A 24,116-nucleotide genomic window follows, 5' to 3' on the forward strand; every position below is an offset into this window, starting at 1 on the left:
TCGAAACAATGAAAATGCAGCCCAAGGTGAAGAAATCATAAATGCTAATGTGCCTAGGGGAAGTATGATGGATCATGCTTTTCCTCGTTTTGATGACTTGAGAGAAAGCATAGCAAGACCAAGAATTGATGCAAATAGTTACAAGATGGATTTTGGAGTTTTTCAAATGATTCAGAATTCTCAATTTGGGGGACATCCTTCTGAAAATCCACATACTCATCTTAAGAAGTTTGCTATGATCTGTGACATGCAAAAACAACCTGGAGTATCTGATGATGCAGCAAGACTGAAGCTATTCCCATTCTCTTTGAAAGATAGAGCATTGGATTGGCTTGATTCTTTACCTCACAACTCCATTACAAATTGGGAGCAACTCACTGATGCATTTCTTGCACAATATTTTCCACCTGGAAAAACTCAAGAATTGAGGAATCAAATGACAGCTTTCAGACCAAGAGAAGATGAAACTCTCTATGAGTCATGGATGAGATGGAAGGAATTAGAGAGACAATGCCCACATCATGCCATTCCGAAATGGATGATAAACCAGAATTTTTACACAAATGTCACTCCTGCTATCAGAGGAATCATTGATGCTCAAACAGGAGGAGAATTTATTATGAAGCATGAAGATGAAGCTTATGAGCTATTGGAGAAAATTGTAAAGAATACTCATCTTTGGAGTAGTCCAAGAGGACCAGCTCCAACTCAAAGGAGGCAAGCTGCTGGAATGTATGATCTTGATCCATTCAACATGATTAATGCAAAATTTGATGCACTTACAAATGTCTTGGCTAAGAAGATGGAAGATTTGAGTATGTTGGTTAGTTCATCATCATCATCTGGAAGTTCACAACAAGTGGCTTATGCAGAGGGAACTACCAGCTGTGGAATAGATTATGGAGAACAAGCAGCATATGTTGGTAATTATGGAAACAAGCAAATGGGGAATTCTTATTCTCAAACTTATAATCCAAATTGGAGGAATCATCCCAACTTTTCATGGGGAAATCAGCAAAATCAAGCTCCAAATCAGAATTTTCAACCACAACAGCAACAAGGAATTCCATATCAGCAAAATAGGCAACCATTACCTAATTTTCAGCAGAAAAATATGAATCCTCCACCAAAACAGCAAGAACAAAGTTTTACCACTGAAGCTTTATTGCAACAGATTCTTACTAACCAAAACAAGCATGATGAGGAGATGAGAGATATGAAAGCAAGGCTAGAACAGATGCAAACACATAACAGAATGCTGGAAAATCAGATTGCATAACAAGCATCTTCCTCAAGTACCAAGTCTTTTGGAAAACTTCCAAGTCAACCAGAAAACCCAAGAGAGCAGTGTCAAGCTATTACTTTAAGAAGTGGGAAAGTTGTAAATGATGAGAAGAGTGAAAATAGTGAGAAGAGAGAAAATGAGAAAGAAACTGATGAGAGTGAAAAACAAGAAAGTGAAAAACAAAAGAGTGCAGAAAAATCTAAAGAGGATATTAAAGAGAAGGAAGAGAAGTATATACCTCCTGAGCCCTACAAGCCACAACTTCCCTTTCCACAAAGATTTCACAAAGCCAAGCTTGATAAGCAATTTGGAAAGTTTTTAGAGGTTTTGAAGAAGCTATATATAAATGTGCCTTTTGTTGATGCTCTTTCACAAATGCCCTCTTATGCAAAATTCTTGAAAGAAATTCTCTCAAACAAGAGGAAACTTGAAGATGATGAAACTGTAGCTTTGACAGAAGAATGTAGTGCTATCCTCCAAAGGAAACTTCCTCCTAAGCTCAAGGATCCAGGGAGTTTTTCAATTCCATGCCACATTGGGGAATCATGTTCTACAAAAGCTTTATGTGATTTAGGGGCTAGTGTTAGCCTTATGCCCCTCTCAATTTATGAGAAGCTCAACACGGGAGATCTTAAGCCAACCCAAATTTCTCTTCAGTTAGCTGACAGATCAATTAAGTATCCTGAAGGGATTTTGGAGAATGTGCCTCTGAAGGTTGGGAAGTTCTATATACCTGTTGACTTTGTCATCTTGGACATAGAAGAGGATTCTAATATTCCAATTATCTTGGGAAGACCCTTTCTAGCTACAGCAGGAGCATTGATTGATGTCAAGGGAGAAAAATTGACTCTTAGAGTTGGTGAAGAGCAATTGGTTTTCAATATTAATAACACTATGAAGAAGCATCATTCTGAAGCTGATACTTGATTGAGAGTTGATATTATTGATGAGCTGGTTGAAGAACACTTCAGAAAGAAATATCCAGAAGATCCACTTAAAAACTGCTTGGTTCATGGAGAAGGCATAGACTGTGACAACCCTCATGTGGCTGCATATGCTCAACACTTAGAGGGTAGTCCACCATTCATTTTTGCTCAAGTTTTTCAACTCACACAAAAGGAAAAAACAGAGTCTACGCAACCATCATTCAAGGAAGAAGATGCACCTAAGGTAGAACTTAAGCAACTTCCTTCTCAGCTCAGGTATGAATTTCTTGGCACCAATAACACTTATCCAGTAATTGTAAATGCAAATTTGAGTACCTTAGAGGCTGATAAGTTGTTAAGAGTGTTGAGGCAATTTAGGAAAGTTTTAGGGTACACCATAGATGACATTAAGGGAATAAGCCCACACTTTTGCATGCATAGAATCAGTTTGGAAGAAAATTGTAAGCCATCTATTGAACATCAGAGGAGGTTGAACCCAAATATGAAAGAAGTTGTTAAAAAGGAAATTTTGAAGTTGCTTGATGCAGGGATCATATACCCTATCTCAGACAGTACTTGGGTGAGCCCAGTACATGTTGTCCCAAAAAAGGGTGGAATGACAGTGGTCAAAAATGAAAATAATGAATTAATTCCCACCAGAACAGTGACTAGTTGGCGAATGTGCATAGATTACAGAAAATTAAATGTTGCCACTAGAAAAGATCATTTTCCACTTCCCTTCATTGATCAAATGTTGGAAAGACTGGCTAGGCATTCTTACTTTTGCTATTTAGATGGATATTCAGGTTTTTTTCAAATCCCTATCCATCCAAATGATCAAGAGAAAACCACTTTTACTTGTCCATATGGAACCTTTGCTTATAGGAGGATGCCATTTGGGTTGTGTAATGCACCAGCCACTTTTCAAAGGTGCATGATGGCAATCTTCTCAGATTTCATTGAAGACATAATGGAGGTTTTTATGGACGATTTTTCTATTTATGGATCCTCATTTGATATATGCTTGGCTAACCTTTCTAAAGTTTTACAGCGATGTGCAGATACTGACCTTGTGTTAAACTGGAAAAAGTGTCATTTCATGGTTCAGGAAGGGATAGTGCTTGGACATTTGGTATCTAACAGAGGAATAGAGGTTGATAAAGCCAAGGTTGAAGTGATAGAGAAGATGGCTCCTCCTACCAATGTTAAAGGAATTCGAAGTTTCCTAGGACATGCCGGGTTCTACAGACGCTTTATCAAGGATTTTTCTAAAATAGCCAAACCTTTGTCTAATTTGTTAAGTAATGACACACCATTTGTATTTGACCAAGAGTGTTTGGATGCCTTTGCGAGTTGAAGCAAGCTCTTATCACTGCACCAATCATGCAACCACCTGATTGGAGCCTACCTTTTGAAATTATGTGTGATGCTAGCAACTATGCAATTGGAGCTGTTCTTGGTCAAAGGAAGGACAAAAAGGCTTATGCTATTTATTATGCTAGTAGAACACTGGATGAGGCTCAAACAAATTATGCAACCACTGAAAAGGAATTTTTAGCAATTGTCTTTGCATTAGAAAAGTTCAGACCTTACATTATTGACTCAAAGATGGTTATATTTTCAGATCATGCAGCCATCAGGTATTTGCTCCGTAAAAAGGAGGCTAAACCTAGGCTCATTAAGTGGATTCTGATGCTACAAGAGTTTGATTTGGAGATTAGAGATAAGAAGGGAGCTGAAAATGTAGTTGCTGATAATCTTAGTAGGTTGAAATTGGATGATGAAGAATTGGATGAAATCCCTATTGATGAGTTTTTCTTGGATGAGCAACTTTTCTCTCTTGTTGCTAAATTACCTTGGTATGCAGACTTTGTGAATTATCTATCTTGTGGAGTTTTACCTCTAGGAATGACATGGCAACAAAAGAAAAAGTTTTTGCATGAGGTGAAATTTTATAGATGGGATGATCCTTTACTCTTTAGGAGATGCTGTGATGGTTTAATAAGGAGATGTATTCCTGATGAGGAGACACAGAGTATTAAGCATCATTGCCATGCTTCTGATTATGGAGGACATTTTGGAATCTCTAAAACAGCTAGTAAAATTTTGCAAGCTGGTTTCTTTTGGCCAAATCTTTTTAAGGATGTGAGGAAATTTGTGTTGGAATGTGATAAATGTCAAAGGAGTGGAAATTTGTCAAAAAGAGATCAAATGCCCTTGAATGATATTCTTGAAGTGGAATTATTTGATGTTTGGGGAATAGATTTTATGGGGCCATTCCCTCCTTCATTTGGTAATAAATACATTCTAGTTGGAGTTGACTATGTGTCAAAGTGGGTGGAAGCTATTGCAACTCCAACTAATGATGCTAGAGTGGTAGTGAAATTTTTGAAGAAATTTGTCTTGAGTAGATTTGGAGCTCCTAGGGCTATAATTAGTGATGGTGGTTCACATTTTTGCAATAAGCAATTTGAGAGCTTAATGAGGAAGTATGGTGTAGTGCACAAGATAGCTACCCCATACCACCCTCAAACTTCAGGACAAGTTGAAATTTCTAACAGAGAACTCAAGCATATTTTGGAGAAAACAGTGAACAATTCTCGGAAAGATTGGTCTATCAAACTAGATGATGCTTTATGGGCATATAGGACGGCTTACAAAACCCCTATAGGAACTACTCCCTTTAGGTTGGTATATGGTAAGTCTTGTCATTTACCTGTGGAGCTAGAACATAGAGCATATTGGGCCATTCAGACCCTGAATTTTGATCTTAAGCAAGCTGGTGAAAAGAGACTATTTCAACTTAATGAGCTTGAAGAACTGAGGATGGATGCTTATGAAAGTGCCCGTATATACAAAGAAAGAACCAAAGTTTGGCATGATAAGCATCTTAGGAAAAAGGAATTCAAAGAGGGTGATTTAGTTTTATTGTTCAACTCAAGATTGAAATTGTTCCCTGGAAAACTTAAGTCAAGGTGGACTGGTTCATATAGAGTTTCTAAGGTTTTCCCTTATGGAGCAATTGAAATTTGGAGTGAAAAATCTGGGAATTTTAAGGTCAATGGGCATAGATTGAAACATTACATAACTGGAGACCCAATAAAGGGAGCAAGCTGTTACAAGCTCTCCAATCCCTCACCTCTTTTCAATGCAATTCATGAAAAGTCCAGCTAAGGACTATAAATTAGCCCTCTTGGGAGGCATCCCAAATCCTTTTATTTTGCTTTTGCTGATTTACTTTTACTTTCATTACTTTTGTTTTTATCTTGAATCTCCCCAAATTCAATTTTTGACATTGTCGAATTTTGTCCCTTGTAGATGTATTTCAATGAAGAAAGGTTGGTGAACTGTTGGGGAGTGATTCTTAACTTGAAAATTTTGTCCTTCAAACTCTCCCAAAAACTGATTGGTTTTTGCTGCATAACCTGTGCAGGGGCTGTTACCTAGTTTATGCAGAGAGGAAGAAGAAATTCTGCAGCATAGAGGGTGTCTGCAGCAGATGGGTCATGTTCTTGGTGAGGTTGGGTGTGTAACTTTTAAGTATATGTGCTTTTAATGTTAATATGGTGGTAAGTTAGTCATCTTTGTAGTTTTGAGCTTATTTGGGTTGTGGAATTCAAGGTGGACAATATTGCATTCTCTTGGCATAACTTGGAAAGTTCATTTCATCATTTGTGGCTAGATGCAACTTTATGCAGATTTTATTGAGTTTTAATGTGCTAAATGTTGATTTGCAGAATTTGAGCCAAAATGGCATGGGTCACAAATGCCTTTTATGCAGGATTCACTTTTACATGCTTGTGTGATGAAATTTTGATGGATTTTGTATGTATTGATGTGTTTTTGGTGAAAATTTCTCATGGTTTATGCTTCATGGAATTATATTTCTTCATTCTAGGGTATTTTTCACACTTGCAAATCATTTTCCATTGCAATCTTAATCTTGTTGAATTGTGCATAAGCAACTGCATAGCTTATGCAATCCTGCATAACCACAATTCTTGCCATTTTTCACCTTTATTGCAATTGCATAAGGTGAGTGCATGACTTATGCACATTTGCATAACTTCAAATTCTGCATTTTCTCTCTCTGCCGAAGTCTGCATAAGGAGGGTGCATGACTTATGCACTTCTGCATAACCAGAAACTCCAAAAATTAAAATCTGCCGAGGAGTGCATAAGCAGAGTGCATAACTTATGCACTTCCGCATGACCAAAAACTCTGAATCTCAAAACCTGCCGAGACATGCATAAGCAGAGTGCATAGCTTATGCACTTCTGCATGACCTCGCATTCTGAAAATCAAAACCCACCAAGGAGTGCATAAGCAGAGTGCATAGCTTATGCACACCTGCATGACCACCAACCCAAAATTCCAAAAGTTGCCGAGAGGTGCATAAGGAGAGTGCATAGCTTATGCACTTCCGCATGACCACTCTCCCTGAAAGTCAAAACTTGCCGAACAGTGCATAAGGACAGTGCATGACTTATGCACTTGTGCATGAGCTATTTCTTTGAAGTCCAAAACAAGCCGAGACATGCATAAGTAGGGTGCATAGGTTATGCACACTCACTTTTCACTTATGCAGTCTTACACAACCTAATCCAAAACTCCCGTCGGCACCCATTTCTCCCGCCTCCCGTATTTTCTATTCCCGACCGTCCATTCCCCTCCATTTCTCCCGACATTTTCCTCCTTCCCTTCTTCTCCACACCCATTGCCGCCGCCTTAACCCTAACTACCCCGTGCATATTTTCTTTTCCCCTCACCTTCACCATCGGCAATGGAGTCGCCTCCCCATTCCCGTCCAGTTTCCCCTCTCCAGGTTTCACCATTGTCAACGATACCTCCCAATCCCGATTCCCCTCCACAAGCGACACCCCCACCACCCTCCACAACCACATATAAACGAAAAATCAGGTCGAAATCCACTAGGCCCATGTCCTCTGCACCTCCTCTCTCAAAGCGCAACGAACCACCTACCACCCCAAGGTCAGAACCTCCACCCAAAAAGCCAAAAACTTCAGCCTCCACACCCTCTTCCAGCAAAAAGCAATTGTCAGCAACCTCACAAGTCTCAAAACTTCCTTGGTCCCTTTCTGATGCAACTCACAAAGCAACATTTAAACGACTCAAGGAAAGGAAGGTGCAACCCACTAGGTATATTTCTGTGGACTCTCTTCAGTCACTTGGTTTATTTGACAATGTGGTTGACTATCTAGATAGTATGGGTTGGATGGAATTTGTGCATAAGCAAGAAATTGTTTACCCAGCTTTAGTTTTGGAGTTTATTTCCTCATTCTCTGCCACCCTGAAATTGCATGATGTAGATTTTAAGCCAACTATGAAATTTAGATGTTTGGGGCAAAATAGAGAGTTATCACTGGATCAATTTCATAGCATTCTTAGTTTTGCAATTGATGGGCTATTTAGAGTGCCATATACAGGGGTTGAGGTAGCAAACAAGGGTATTTGGAATGCTGCCCAATTTTGGAGAATTATCATAAACCAACCTCAAACTTTCTCTGCTGGCAGATCAAAAACCTCTCAAATACTTGACCCTGCACTTAGGTTTATTCATAGGCTGATTGCTAGCACTATTTTGGGCAGAGGGACTAGTTACGTCTTTGTGGGAAATCTGAATTATTCATGTTATGGTGTGCTTTTCACAAGGTCAAAGTTTCTCCTGGTTATTTCTTTTGTGAGCATGTGCTGCATATTGCCACCAAATCCATAGGTGACATTGTTTTGGGTGGGCTCATAACTGTCATAGCCAAGCATTTTGGTTTTAATCCTGAAGAGCACCCAATACCAGCACTTGTGGACACCTTATATTTTGATGCTGCACACCTATCCAAAACAGGGTTCAGTTTGCCACATTCTGACATTGCCCAACCAGCAGCAGAAACTGAACCCACTGCACAACCAGAAACCCAACCTGTCCCATCAGTCCCACAGCACTCTACTGAACCTACCCCACCCCCTCAATCCGCACAAGAAACCCCAGCAGCTTCCACTCAGCCCACACCTCCTACAGCTGAACCCTCCTCATCCACAGCCCCTCCTGCATTCAACACTAAAGCCTTATTCACCTATCTTGAAAGGCTTAGTGATGATATATACTTTGTGGATAGGAAGCTTGACACTGGTCTTGATACTCTCAAGGATCGTCATGATCACCTATTTGACATTGTCATGGAAACCAGGGACAAGCAGAAAGAATTGAAGGATATGGTGAAGAAACTCATGATTTTTCTGGGAATGCCACCTCCACCTCCGTCACCTCCTCCAGCACCATCATTTCGACAGCAGCCAGATGCAGCCAGCCCCTTAGCAACATCAATGGACAAGGGCAAAACAATAGAACTGGATTAGTTTTTGTTTTACTTTTGTTCAAACTTGTAGGACTTTTCCTTTGTAAATATGTTCAAACATTTATAGTTTGTTTTGAATTCTGTTAGTTTGTTTTGAATTACTTTGTTTTGAATTCTGTTTTTTATTATAGTTCTATTGGATGGCCATTACATTAGTTTTCATTAATTTTTATTGCCTTTTGCCCTTTTGTGCATAATTATCCATATATTGTATATTTTTGCATGCTTCTACTGGTGGTTGCACATTTTTCCTTGCTAATCATCATACAACAGCTTTTGTATACACTGCACAGGCTGTGAATTCCCTTATGCAATTATTTTGCATAGCCTGTGCAGCCCTTCCTGCCACTTATGCAGAACTGCACAGGCTGTAATTCCCCTATGCAAATGTCCTGCATAGCTTGTGCAGCTCTTATTGTCACTCATGCAGAACCACATGGCTTATGCACCTGTTCTGGACAGCACTTTACTCTGCATAACCTGTGCAGCTTCTTATGCATTCCCATTATCTCTTGAATTCTCATCTGCTCTATACTAGGTAACCTTTTCTTTTTGCTTTTAGCATTTCACAATTCCTGGTAATTACTATTTGCTTTGAGTTTTGATAATGCATTATTTGAGACATTGAGGACAATGTCCAATTTTGAGTTTGGGGGTGCACATTTTGATTTTTGCTTCATTTTTCACATTTTGAGTATAGAGCATCTCATCCCATTCCATTTACATATACTGTAAATACTTTACATATACATCCATACATACATATACATTACACATTTACACACACATTTTACACAACTTAGAATTGTACACATTGCACACAAATAGACAAATAGATTTCCTCCATTTAGTTAATGCATTGTTCATTTTTAGGAATCATGCATCATGCATTAAAATCTTTTGCCAAATCCCTTGAGTATTGAAAAGCTGCCTATGAGAGTGATTTGACTCACCCTTTAGTTGGGTTTGTGGACTGAAAGTTTCCTAAGAGGTGCAAGGTTTTGAAGTGTCTATCCCTTGCCTATATCTTCTTAGCCAAAAAGCCACCCAATTAGTCATTTGGAGATGGAAGTGTTTAGAGGGAATTATTGGATATAAGGTAGTCAAATGATGTCTCAACAATCCTAGAACAAATTTTCTAAACCTTTCAAGGCGAAATACCAGCTTGTACTTGAAAAGAGAGATGATTAGGCATTCTTTGATTTAAACCTCCTCATTTTAAACCTTTGCCCCTTTTTCCCAATTAAAATTTACCCTTGCAAACCCTTTGAGCCTTTTTATCCCTAATTTTTCTTGAAATCCTTATTATTACCTAGCCAATGAACCAAACACTCCAACCCTTTTCATGAGAATAATTATTTACAACATTAGGTACATTTATATATATATAAAAAAAAAAGAGAAAAAAATAAATACAATAATAGGGAGAAGAAATGCTTGTCATCTTGTAAAAAATGTGCTAGTATATGTGCTTTTCACCATTGTCATTCAAAATGAAAGAAATCCACCCAAAGTATTAAAAGAAATGAGTTTGGGGGTGGCAAATTTTAGGGACAAGCATCAAAAGAAAATGCAAAATACAAGTTTAAAATATCAAAATGTCCCTCCATTTTATGTGTTTTGTAAAATATGCTAGCACTTGACAAACCTCATTGTGTATCTCTCTCTCCTATATATATAAAAAAAAAAAGGAGAAAAAAAAAAAAATATATATATATATATAATAAAGTGTACCTTATGTTTCAAAATTGAAAATATTCTCATGCTTTGAATCCATTTTACTCATTTTTCTTCTTAGCCTCATTTTGAACCCCATGGCCCCATTACATCCCTAAAAAGACCTTTGATCTCTCGATGGTACTTGCTTCATTAGTGGAGATAGGAGTAGGGAATTTGCCTATGGGATTATTAAAAAAATTATCTATTCATTCATTCCATTCCATCATTTTATATAGAGGCACTTTGCCTATTGATTGTCCTAGAATTCCTTTTGAGCATGACTTTCTCTTTTGATTGGTTGGTTTGGGGATTTTGAATGATAATTGACTTGATGGCTAAGCGGTGAAAGTTTGGATAAGCATTAAATTCCTTGCATTTTGAAGGATGGGTATATGGATTGCTGGTATGTCTAAAGGGGTGTTAAGTTACTTTAATAGGTGATTTTCATATCTCTTTGGATAAGGCACCCCTAAAAATTTTTTGCATCACATTTTAAAGTTTGCTTGAGGACAAGCAAAAGCTTGAGTTTGGGGGTATTTGATGCATACATTTTGCATAGTCATTTAGGTCTAATTTCATAGCCATTTTATTTTATTATTAGTCATTTTTAGCTAATTTCATTAGTTATTTAGTTAGTTTTTCATAATTGTCAATTTTAGATTAACTTGTAATTTTTACTTTGTTTTGTAGGAAAATGGTGTTTTTGAAGGACTGAAGAGAAATTTTGCCATTGAGGAGTGACTTCTACAGCCAAAGATGTCAAAAACAAGTTTTCAAGCTGAAATATGCATTGACCAAATTATGCATAACTTGCCGCATAAGCTATGCGGATCTGCGTAAGGAGAAAAATCATTGTTCCAATACCTGCCGAAATGTGCATAAGGAGATTGCATAGCTTATGCACATTCACGCCTCCCTTATGCACTTTCACGGAATTGTGCATAACCTATGCACCAAGTCATGCAGTTTCGCATAAGTGAACCAGAAACAGCCGAAAACTGCATAAGGGACTGCATGACTTATGCAGTCCACTTATGCAGTCCCATAAAGAGTTCATTAATGAGCTGGCAGAAGATTCCCTCAGAAAATCCCTCCTCAAACACACTATTTTAGGGCTCCATGTCAGAAAATGTTATAAATAGTCCCATTTCCCATTTTAGAAGGGAGACAAAAAAAAAAGGGAAGAAAAGGAGCAGAAAAGGAAAGGAAGAGGGAGGCAGCAGCTGAAGAGTCATTTTCACCTTCCACACCATTTTCAACCAAGATTTGCAGATTTCTTTCTTTCCTTACATTTCTAGTGCTTAGTTTCTTGTTTCTTAGCTTAGATTAAAGCTTTATTTCCATTTAAACTCAATATATCTTGTAAGCATTATGGGTAGTGAGTAGTTTACCTTTGATTCTGGAGTAAGGGTTGTAATATTTGAGATATTTTGTGGATTTTGATTGGGTAATCCATATTTTGTGGTCTTAATGAGTTTTATTCATTTCTTGTGTGCTTAATGACATGCTTAGTGTAGGATCCCATTAAGTAATGTTCTTAATCCATGGTTGAGGCACCGAAAGGAGAAGGCCTTGTGATAGATAATCAAGGAATTGGACTTAATTAACTTAGATCTAGAAATAGACTAAGGATTAAGAGGATTCACAGATTAATTAAAGAACTTAATGGGTCTTAATTAATTCTAACTCCACGAAAGTAGGATTAGTTTGATTAAGGCACTCTTTGTCTCACTCGAAAGGGTATTCAAAGGATTTAAGAATTAATCTCCTTAAAACCCGTAAGTTTCATAAGATTGGATAACCAATTTAAAAATCCCAAAATAGCTCGAATATGAAATCCCGAACTCCGGAATCGCCTTTTTATCATTGTTAATTTCCAATCAAATTTAATTGCTTGCCATTTTGAATATTGCCATATTTGAACTTGCCTATTTTAATTAGATGCATTTTTAGTTTAATTAATTCATTGTTTGATAGATTATTAATTTTGCACAAATAGATTTCATACTCCAATACCCATCAATTTATTACTTTAATTTCAAAAATAGTCCAAATTAGTTAGAACTTTTATATCAAAAATTCAATCATTAACACAACTCCTCGTGGGAACGATATCTTTTCTATATTACTTGTACGACCTGTGCACTTGCGATTGGGCCACATCAATATACTTTTTAGTTATTTAGTAAATATGTTATTTTTAACTATAAGATATAAATATAATTATGAATTATATATATATATATATATATATATATATATATATATATATATATATATATATATATATATATATATATAAGTAAAAGTCAACTTCCAATAAATAACCACAAAAAATAATTAATAATTAATTCAAGACTCATAATTAAATTAATGAAACAAAATTAATTAAATTAATTTTGTAAAAAATAATTTAATTAATTATGGCTTGAACACAGAAAATTACATTTTTAGTGTAAACAATGCCCCCGCGCATGTAAAATTTTAATTTTTTAGACTTTTCCTTGAACTCTTTTGCTCTTGCTTAACTCCCTTGGGTACCAACTTCCTTGTCTCGTACATCCAGGTCAACATCCAGTCATTTGTCACAGCACTTTATTTATCTCCTACTAAGAATTCGAATTTAAAATGAAGCTATTTTCTCTAAAAATTCCAACTTTAAATAGAACATAAGAATATTCAAAGAATATTTGATCTTTATCCCATCATATCATTAATTTTACACTTATCAAAATTACTTTTTGTCTTCTCAAACCATCTTTTCCATAAAACTCTACACCATAAAACTCTCTCCACAAAATTTCTACTTTATTTTCCCATTCTCTTAAATCTCTGCTCATTTTTTTTCCTTTCTTCTTCTTCTCTTTGTGTAATTTTTGTCCTTTTTTTTCTGGTCTACTTCTCCACCTGCACCATGTCACTTCTTTGATCGAAAACCACCGCCATCAATCAATTTGAAGGTCTGAAGGCCTCCTTCGCTCATCGCCTTTTCTTCCAAATGAGTTTTTACATCGTTTGGGTATTGCCTACTGCCATTTCAGGTACTCCTCTACTACTTTTGCGTTAATCTCATACAATTTTAGCCATTTCTTGGCAAAATAGGTACTGGGTTGATGTGCTTCCGCAAGTGCACGGATCACAGTAGTATAGTTTTAAAAATAATATCGTTCCCACAGGGAATTGTGCTTAAATTAGAAATAAAAGGATAAGCTAATTAAAATGGTAAAATTTAAAGATATTAAAAATGAAATTTAAAATTAAAATTGGTATTTGAGGAGTTTAAACTAAATCAAACAATTAACTAAATTAACTAGATTACCAAAATTTAAATTGAAATTGCTAATTATGAAATTGGGAGGAATTAAATCTAAATTCAATAAAAATTAAAGTGATTCTAGAGATAGGATTTTCAATGTTGTCTGCATGTGGTTTATCCCTAATTTAGCCAAACACATGAGAATTGCAATTTTGAGGGAAATCAATTCTTAGTTCTTTGAAAACTTTTTCAAGCATTTCAAAGTTGGTATTCATTAAATCAAACCCTATTTTCACGATATTTCAAACCTAACAAAAACCCTATTAAAGCTCTAATTGATTTTTGAAAAGTCCCCTTAATCCTCTTAGCTTATCTCTAACACCAAGAAAACTAAGTTTATTGCAAGATTATCTATCCCAAACATTCACTTTTCAGTCCATCTGTCAATGATTAAAACTTAACTTAATAAGGGCCCATTCATCAAGCAAAGCAACAAGCTCACAAGCAATAATACAAAATACAACAAATCTTATTTAAATGACTAAATCAGTTCAAAACCACAATACAAAGCAATATTTACAAACACATCTCTAGAATACTACTCACAAATCATAGTTTCAAGACAAACCCAAGTGTAGAAATGAAGAAATAATGAAAATCTAAGCTAAGGAATAGAAAAACCCAGTAGAATGATGATGAATCTGCTGCTGGAGAGTGCAGAAAATGTCCTCTGCTGCTGCTGCAAAATGGTTTCCGTCCTCCTCTTCCTCTCCTTTTTTTCTTGCCAAAAATCTCTCTCCCTTTCTCCTTATGGAAAGAAATAGATAAAGGAGGTTTTATATGGTTCAGAGATCTGCCCTAGAATGGGTAAAAAGGTAGAAGATTCCAGAGAAAGTGAGGTATTAAATCAGAGGAACGAAAATGCCACGTCAGCCATTTTCAGTAAAAACGACACAAGCTGAATCGGTTGTGTCGCGGGTTGTGTCGCAGGTTGTGAAACCTGCTGCCTGAGAGAAACTGCATATCTGACAATCGACACAACCTGTGACACAAGCTGTGTTGTAGGTTGTGTCACTTTCGGCCTCTTTAATCTCAACTTCAAAATTTTGCAATTCAACTTTAATTTCTTCCAAATAGCTGCTCTGATCAAAATACACCAAATTTCTCCAAATTTAACCTACAAAACAAATAAATTTCATAAATTAAACTAAAAAGTATTAAAAGGCAAAATTGACTAAATATATGCTAATATCTATAGTAATAACTATGAACAAGGGTAAATTATGTGCAAAAATTATACCTAAATGATGATATAAAATACATGCATCAAATTCCCCCATACTCAAACTCTTGCTTGTCCCCAAGCAAAATTTCATTAAAACTCATTTGGAAGGGAATAGAATCAGTTTTTGAAAATACAAAAATCACTAATCCAAACCACCAACTTACCTCTAGCCACCAACATTCCAAATTCCCACCAGCGAAGCACAAAGAATGAAGCAATCACTCTCAACACTTACAGAATAGCTAAGAATTAACCAATCAACCCAAGCAACAAATACCAACCAGCTATAAGAGTCAATTGTGCCAAAACGAACCTAAATGAAATAGATAGCCAATGTGTCTCAAATAGATGATGAGTAATGTATGGAAGATTATATTGCCAAACCCATATGCAAGCATAAAAGATCTAACTCTACTAATGTAACAAGCATTTTTCAAAGAATCATTAGGTCTTTTTAAGGTTTGTAATGGGGTCCAATAGGGTAAAATTATGGTTAACAAAGAAAGGGAATAAGGAAAATAAAATATGAAAATAATATTAATCATGAAACTCAAAGTGCATTCAATATTCTTCTTCCCCCTTTTTTTTTATATCATTTTTTTTCTTTTAATTCAAGGGGAAAGAAATTCACAATGAATCTCAAGTGCTATCATAATGATTATATAAAGGGACTACTTTTTATACTTTTTTTTAATTATATATATATATATATTTTTTTTTCTTATTTTGTATGTGTCCCTATTTCATGTCACACCCAAAATTACCTTTGGGATATTTTGGTGACCCTTTTTTTTTATCAACTTTTCACAATTACTCTAGCACTTTTCAGGATGTTTCAATCCTCCAAGTTTTTTTTTATTATTATTATTTTTTTTATGCACTTAATTGCTAAAATATTATTCTCATAAATAGGTGGTAGTGTTTAGGTTTTATGGCTAGGTAAATGATTTGGGTTCCAAAGAAATTAGGGAATTAAGGTTCAAGGGAGGTTTGCAATGATTGAAATGAAATTAAGGTAGGTTAAGACTAAATGTGAGGTTTAAAATATGAAGGAATGCCTAAATCATATTCTTATCAAATGCAAGTTAAAAATTTCGCTTTGAAAGATCTAAGATGCTTGTTCTAGGAATGGTAAGACGACAATGACCATTTTCTTCCTTAAAGGCTTATCCAGACACTCAAAAACTCAAAATAACTAATCAGAATCTGCATTCCTAGATAAATATATTAATTTTCAGCTATTAAGTAAGAGAAAGAATAATGCTTAAGACTTTGTACCCAGCTGGAACTTTCATTCCACTAACCATCTAAAGGCAAGTTGGATTGCTTGAATAAGTAGCTTTTGGAATTCAAAGACTGGTTTAAAAATAAAAAAAAAAAATTAAATGAATAAATGAAATGCATGAATGTATAAATGTATAATCAACCTATATGTAACTAAGTATGCATAACTAAGTGTATGAAGCTAAATGCAGTGTATATAAGTGAATATGTACAAGTATGAAGTAATGAATGAGTATGTCACTATATGCAAATGAAAAGGAAAAATAATTTTTGCAAAAAATTTACCCTCTCCCCCATACTCAGAATGAACATTGTCCTCAATGTTAAAAGATTGCAAGGAATGGGATAATTTGGCTATATGTGCAAAAAATGGGTGGCTCATATGTGCATAAAGAATTATTATCCTGTTTCATAAGTGATAGCACAACTTGTGCTAAAAATGACACAAGCTGAGATAAGAATTGTTACCTCATTGAAGGTGCAGCCAATTTAATTAAATAAAATTTGGACAGCTGCTGCACTCATTGCAAAAGAAACAGAGGAATGGAATCCATTAAAGCAATTAAACTCAAAAAGTTGAAATAGGGAGGTTAAGCTCAAAAATATAACCATGAGATATCCACTCATCAAGTGAAATTCTGAAGTAGCATATAAAAGCAAGTGAGCAAAGCATTAAAGATTCAAAAGAAAAATATACTTATGAGCAACTAAAAAAAATATTGAATAAGCAAATGTTTCAAATAAAAGAAAAGCAACATAAGCAAAATATTAACTAAACAAGTCACTAAAAACACTAATTAATGAAGCAACTAAAATAAAGACATGAAATGTTTTTTTTTTTTAATCATGGGTTAGTGGGCTTTTTAGCATGGGGTTGGTCGCGGGCCCATTCTGGTGAAGTGGGTTGTTAACCTGCAAAACCAAAAAAAAAAACGACACACGTTAGAACACAAGGATGGAGGTTGTGCCGGAAGTTGTGAAATATTCTGCCCAAATTGTGCCCAGTGAACACAAGCTACTACACAAGCTGAATCGATTGTGCCGCAGGTTATGAAATATTCTGCCCAAATTGCGCCCAGTGAACACAAGCTACAACACAACCAAAATCAATTGTGTCGCAGGTTGTGAAATCTGCTGCCCAAATTTGACAAAATTACACAGTACCTGAAAAATTGAAACAAATTAGATTTTAAGTGATTAGACCTTCATAACATGAATTCTAATTGTTCAACCTGTTATGTTCATCAAATACTCATAAAAAAAAAAAAATTTTCAAAGCACCAACTCACACATCCACATTCAAATAATTTTCTTTTTTTTTAAACCAAGATAACAAAATTTGGAAAAACTTTCTCTTAAAATTAACAAAAAGAGCAAGGAATCCAGCAAGATCCACCAGTAAATATTCAACAATAGAAAGATGAAAAGTATAAGTGAACAAATTTAAAACTAAAATTTAAAGCTGAAAGTTAAAGCTAGAACTAAAAAAAAAAAATTTTAATGCTCATTTGCTTGCAATGAATTGTATCCCATCTGCACAAGAAAATTAGAACAATGTCAAACTCTGAATAAAGAGTATAGAAAAACTTAAAACAAATATATGAAAGAAATAAAGAATCAATGAAAAATTGTGGGTTATGCCCAAAAATGCTAAGTTTAGGTCTTTAGCTTGACCTTACTCAATCAAAATTTTATGGAGAATGAGAGAGATAGCAGGTTGTTATCTTCTCAATTGGCTCACCAACTGAATAATGCCTCAACCTTTGCCCATTTACCTTGAAATTATCAGATTTTTCACCAAAAATTTCCACAGCACCATGAGGGAAAACTTTCACAACTTTAAATAGACCTGACCACTTTGATTTTAATTTTCCTGGAAAAAATTTCAACCTTGAATTGAACAAGAGCACCAAATCTCCTTCTTTAAAGTCCTTTTTCTTGATATGCTTATGATGCCATTTTTTAGTTCTTTCTTTATAGATCCTAGCATTTTCATAAGCATCAAGTCTCAATTCTTTTAACTCATCAAGTTGCAAAAGTCTTTTGTGTCCAGCAGCTTGTAAATCAAAATTGATTGCTCTTATGGCCCAATAAGCTTTATGTTCTAACTCTACGGGCAAATGGCATGATTTTCCAAAAACTAACCTATAAGGTGTAGTTCCTATGGGGGTTTTAAAGGCTGTTCTATATGCCCAAAGAGTGTCATCTAATTTAAGGGACCAATCTTTTCTAGACTTGTTGACAGTTTTCTCCAAGATTTGCTTAAGTTCTCTATTTGTGATTTCTACTTGGCCATTTGTTTGAGGGTGATATGGTGTGGCAATCCTATGCTTTACCCCATACTTTCTCATTAATTTTTCAAATTGGTGATTGCAAAAATGGCTACCACCATCACTGATTATGGCACGTGGGGCACCAAATCTGGTCAAAACAAATTTTTTCAGAAATTTCACCACAACTTTTGCATCATTGGTAGGTGTAGCAATAGCTTCTACCCATTTAGATACATAGTCCACCCCTACCAAGATATATTTATTCCCATAAGAAGATGGAAATGGCCCCATGAAATCAATTCCCCACACATCAAACAATTCAACTTCTAATATGGACTGTTGGGGCATCTCATCTCTCTTGGAAATATTGCCTACCCTTTGACACCTATCACACTTGCTTATAAAGTTTCTCACATGTTTAAACATATTAGGCCAATAGAAACCTGATGTTAAGACTTTTTTAACAGTTTTTGAGACACCACAATGACCACCATATTCAAAGAAATGACAATGGTAAATAACATTATTTATTTCTTCCTCTAGTATACATCTCCTAATTATTCCATCATTACATCTCTTAAACAAAAGAGGCTCTTCGCAAGAATAAAATTTAATATCATGCAAGAATCTTTTCTTTTGCTGCCAAGATAAATTAGGTGGCAAGACACCACAAGACAAGAAATTCACAATATCAGCAAACCATGGAAGTGCAGATTTCAACACATACAACTGCTCATTCATAAAAAAACTCATCAATTGGCACAATATCATCATCTTTATTTTCAGTTTTTATCCTAGAAAGGTGATCAGCCACCACATTCTCAACACCTTTTTTATCTCTTATTTCTAAATCAAATTCTTGAAGTAACAAAATCCATCTAATCAACCTAGATTTAGCTTCTTTCTGGCTTATTAAATACCTTATTGCTGCATGATCAGTGAAAACTATTACCTTTGAGTTGACCAAATAAGAACGAAATTTATTGAGTGCAAATACTATTGCAAGGAACTCCTTTTTAGTTGTAGCATAATTAACTTGAGCTCCATCAAGGGTTCGGCTTGCATAATAAATGGCATAAGGTTTTCTATCTTTTCGCTAGCCAAGGACAGCTCCAACAGCAAACTCGCTTGCATCACACATGATTTCGAATGGCAAAGTCCAATCCGGGGGTTGCATGATAGGAGCTGTTGTTAATGCCGTCTTTAACCTGCAAAAAGCAACCATACAATCTTGATTAAAATCAAATTTAACATCATGATTCAAAAGATTTGTTAAGGGTTTAGCAAGTTTAGAAAAATCCTGAATAAATCACCGGTAAAACTCGGCATGTCCAAGAAAACTCCGCACTCCTTTGATAGTGGTTGGAGGGGGCATTTTTTTCAATAATTTCTATTTTGGCTCTATCTACTTCTATTCCCCTGTTTGAGATCAAATGCCCTAAAATGATCCCCTCTTTGACCATAAAGTGGCATTTCTCCCAATTCAACACCAGATCATTATCAGCACACCTCTGCAAGATTTTAGACAAATTAGTCAAGCATGAATCAAAATTAGTTCCATATACTGAAAAGTCATCCATGAAGACCTCCATAATTTCTTCAATAAAATTAGAAAAAATGGCCATCATGCACCTTTGAAAGGTGCCAGGCGCATTACACAATCCGAATGGCATCCTTCGATATGCAAAGGTGCCATAGGGACAGGTAAAGGTAGTTTTTCTTGGTCATCGGGATGGATTGGAATTTGAAAGAAACCAGAATATCCATCTAAGTAACAAAAGAAAGAATGCTTGGCTAATCTCTCTAACATTTGATCCATAAAAGGAAGGGGAAAATGGTCTTTTCTTGTAGCATTGTTCAACTTCCTATAGTCTATGCACATTCTCCAGCCTGTAACAGTTCTAGTGGATATCAATTCATTATTCTCATTTTCAACAACTCTTACCCCACCTTTTTTTGGTACAACATGCACAGGACTAACCTACTCACTATCAGAAATGGGGTAAATAATTCCAGCAGCTAGTAATTTTAGGATTTCCTTTTTCACAACATCCTTCATTGTAGGATTCAATCTTCTTTGGTGTTCAATGGAAGGTTTACTATTTGGCTCTAGGAAAATCCTATGCATACAGACTGTTGGACTAATTCCCTTTATATCATCAATTGCATAACCCAAAACTCTCTTATATTCTCTCAAAACTCTCAACAATTTGTCAATCTCAATACCAGTTAAAGATGCATTAATTATAATAGGATATGTTCCATTGGGTCCAAGAAAAGCATACCTGAGGTTGGAAGGAAGAGGTTTAAGATCTATCTTTGGGGCATCCTCTACCTTTAATGATGGTGGTTTAATCTCCAAAGTTTGCACTTCTTCAAGCTGAAAAATTGTGGCTTCAAGATGTGGTGGAGAGCTCTCCAAGTGTTGTGCAAAAGCAGCTATGTTGTGATTGTCATCATTAATGCTCCCACCATGGACTAAGCAATTTTCAAGAGGGTCTTATGGATAGCTTTTTCTGAAATGCTCTTGAAAAATCTCATCAATAATGTCTACTCGCAAACAAGACTCAACTTCTTCATGTTTCCTTTTCATGGCTGGATTGATGTTGAATATCATTTGATCATCTCCCACTCTAAGTGTTAATTTCTCACCCTTTACATCAATTAATGCACCAGCTGTTGCCAAAAAGGGTCTTCCCAATAAGATAGGAACTTTTGTGTCTTCTTCCATATCTAAAATGACAAAGTCCACTGGAGTGTAGAATTTACCAACCTTGATAGGCACATTTTCTAGAATGCCTTCTGGATACTTAATTGAATGGTCAGCCAATGAAAGATACATGTTTGTGGGCTTCAACTCTCCCATATTCAACTTCTCATATATTGAAAGTGGCATTAGGCTGACACTAGCTCCAAGGTCACATAAGGCATTTGCCACATAATTATCACCTATATGACAAGGGATGGAAAATACACCCGGATCTTTGAGTTTGGGAGGTAACTTCTGCTGAATTATAGCACTGCATTGCTCTCCCAAGTTGATGGTGTCATAATCTTCTAGCCTTCTCTTGTTGGTAAGAATCTCCTTCAAAAACTTGGCATAACTTGGCATTTGGGATAGTGCTTCAGTGAATGGCACATTGATATACAACTTCTTTAGCACTTCAAGGAATTTGCCAAATTGTTTGTCTAGCTTATGCTTGATGAATCTTTGAGGGTAGGGAAGGGTGAGCTTGTAAGGCTCAGGTGGGATGTATGGTTTCTCTCCCTCATCTTGCTCACTTTTGCTTTCTTCTTCTTTTTCATTTTTCTTGCTCTCAACTGAATTTTCTTCTTTTGTGCTCTCTTTTTCTTCTCTCTTGTTTTCACTCTCTTGACCAACTTTCTTACCACTTCTCAAGGTCACAACCTTACATTGTTCATGAGGGTTTTGTGGTTGGCTAGGTAGTTTCCCATAGGATTTGCTTCCTGATGAGCTTGCTTGTTGAGCCAATTGAGTCTCCAACATACGATTGTGGACTTGTAATTGATCCATGGTTTGTCTCATGTGTTGCATTTCTTCCTCCAATTTGCTATTCATCTTGCTTTGTTCAGCAAAAAATTTCTTCATCATGCTTTCCAAGGTTGGCTTCGGTTCATGAGGTGGAAGGGATTGTTGTGCTCTTGCTTGATATCCAGGTTGTGGCTGCCTTGTGGGCTAAAATTGAGGCTGAAATTGAGGCCTATTCTGCTACATATACTGCTGGTTATGAGTATAATTTGACCTTTGACCTTGATGAGCAAAAGTTACTTGTGGTTTCCATGATGAGTTGTTCACATTAGAGTAAGAATTTCCCATAGGTTTCTGTTGATAACCTCCTACATAAGCAGCTTGTTCTTGCAAATAATCATCACCATAAGAAGAGTAATCAACTCCACAACTTTGGCTTCCATCTGTGTAGGCAACTTGTTGCATAGTTGTAGGAGTTGAGGTTGTTGCCTTTGTGCAAAAATCACTAAGAAGCTGAGTCAACTGATCAAATCTTGCATTCATGTAGCTAACTGAGTCAAGTTCATAAATCCCAGCCTTCTTTGGCTCAAGTGCTTTAGGATTTCCCCACAAATGGGTATTATGAGCAATCTTCTCTAATAGATCATAGCATTCTTCACTTGTCATTCTCATGAAATCTCCTCCTGCTTGTGAATCAATTGTGTTTCTTATGGCTGGAGTAACTCTGGTGTAGAAATTCTGAACAATCATCCATTTGGGTATTTCATGATGAGGACATTGCCTTTCAAGCTCCTTAAATCTCATCCAAGATTCATACAAAGTTTCATCATCCCTTGGCTTAAAAGCTACCATCAAATTCCTCAAATGAGTGGTCTTCCCAGGTGGGAAAAATTGAGATAGAAAAGCTTGAGATAGCTGCTCCCAAGTAGCTATAGTAGCTTGTGGAAGTGAGTCATACCACTCTAATGCTGAATCTCGAAGAGAGAATGGAAATAAGGTGAGCCGAATCACTTCATCTGAAACTCCAGGCTGCCTTTGTGTACCACATATCATCAAAAATTTCTTCAAATGAGAATGAGGATTTTCAAGTGGACTACCTCCAAATTGTGAATTTTGAACCATTTGAATGAGACCGGTCTTTAACTCAAATTGATTAGGTCCAATGATAGGTCTGTTATCTCTCACATCTGCACATCTAGGAAAAACATAATCTAACATGGATCTTCTTTGAGGATCATTTTGATTAACAACTTCATTTTGCCTGTTTTGCTCATTTCCTCCATTGTTTCCACCAATAGCTCTATTTTGATTCTCCATATTTTCAATTGTCTCCTCTTGCTCAAATCTTTGTTGTTCTTCTTTTTCTGCTTCCTTTCTTCTCTTGTATTCCTTTTTGTTGGCTCGACAGAATTTTTCAATTTCAGGGTTGAACAACAATTCAGTATCACTTGTGTTTTTTGATCGTCTCATAAACAAGAAAAGTACCTGAAAAACACAAGCAACAGCAGTGAAAATAAAAAAAAATAAAAATTATAATCAGCTTAAAACAATTAAAATCCAACTTAAAAATAAACAATTCCCCGGCAACGGCGCCAAAAACTTGATGTGCTTCCGCAAGTGCACGGATCATAGTAGTATAGTTTTAAAAATAATATCGTTCCCACAGGGAATTGTGCTTAAATTGAAAATAAAAGGATAAGCTAATTAAAATGGTAAAATTTAAAGATATTAAAAATGAAATTTAAAATTAAAATTGGTATTTGAGGAGTTTAAACTAAATCAAACAATTAACTAAATTACTAAAATTTAAATTGAAATTGCTAATTATGAAATTGGGAGGAATTAAATCTAAATTCAATAAAAATTAAAGTGATTCTAGAGATAGGATTTTCAATATTGTTTGCATGTGGTTTATCCCTAATTTAGCTAAACACATGAGAATTGCAATTTTGAGGGAAATCAATTCTTAGTTCTTTGAAACCTTTTTCAAGCATTTCAAAGTTGGTATTCATTAAATTAAACCCTGTTTTCACAGTATTTCAAACCTAACAAAAACCCAATTAAAGCTCTAATTGATTTTTGGAAAGTCCCCTTAATCCTCTTAGCTTATCTCTAACACCAAGAAAACTAAGTTTATTGCAAGATTATCTATCCCAAACATTCACTTTTCAGTCCATCTGTCAAGGATTAAAACTTAACTTAATGAGGGCCCATTCATCAAGC

At 35.7% G+C, this 24,116-nt stretch overlaps 2 non-coding genes and 1 pseudogene across 2 annotated transcripts; 1 reads left to right on the plus strand and 2 right to left on the minus strand.

Moving 5' to 3' along the window:
• LOC131177616 (aquaporin SIP1-1-like) overlaps window positions 1-24,116 on the minus strand; it is a 36,224-nt pseudogene that overhangs the window by 2,556 nt on the left and 9,552 nt on the right.
• Window positions 422-528, minus strand: LOC131177624 (small nucleolar RNA R71). Its single transcript, XR_009147007.1, has one exon. It is a non-coding gene; the product is annotated as a small nucleolar RNA R71 (small nucleolar RNA).
• LOC131177622 (small nucleolar RNA R71) lies at window positions 22,654-22,760 on the plus strand. The gene has a single exon (XR_009147005.1). It is a non-coding gene; the product is annotated as a small nucleolar RNA R71 (small nucleolar RNA).

The sequence above is a fragment of the Hevea brasiliensis genome, unplaced genomic scaffold, assembly GCF_030052815.1.
Source record: "Hevea brasiliensis isolate MT/VB/25A 57/8 unplaced genomic scaffold, ASM3005281v1 Scaf66, whole genome shotgun sequence".
NCBI lineage: Eukaryota > Viridiplantae > Streptophyta > Magnoliopsida > Malpighiales > Euphorbiaceae > Hevea > Hevea brasiliensis.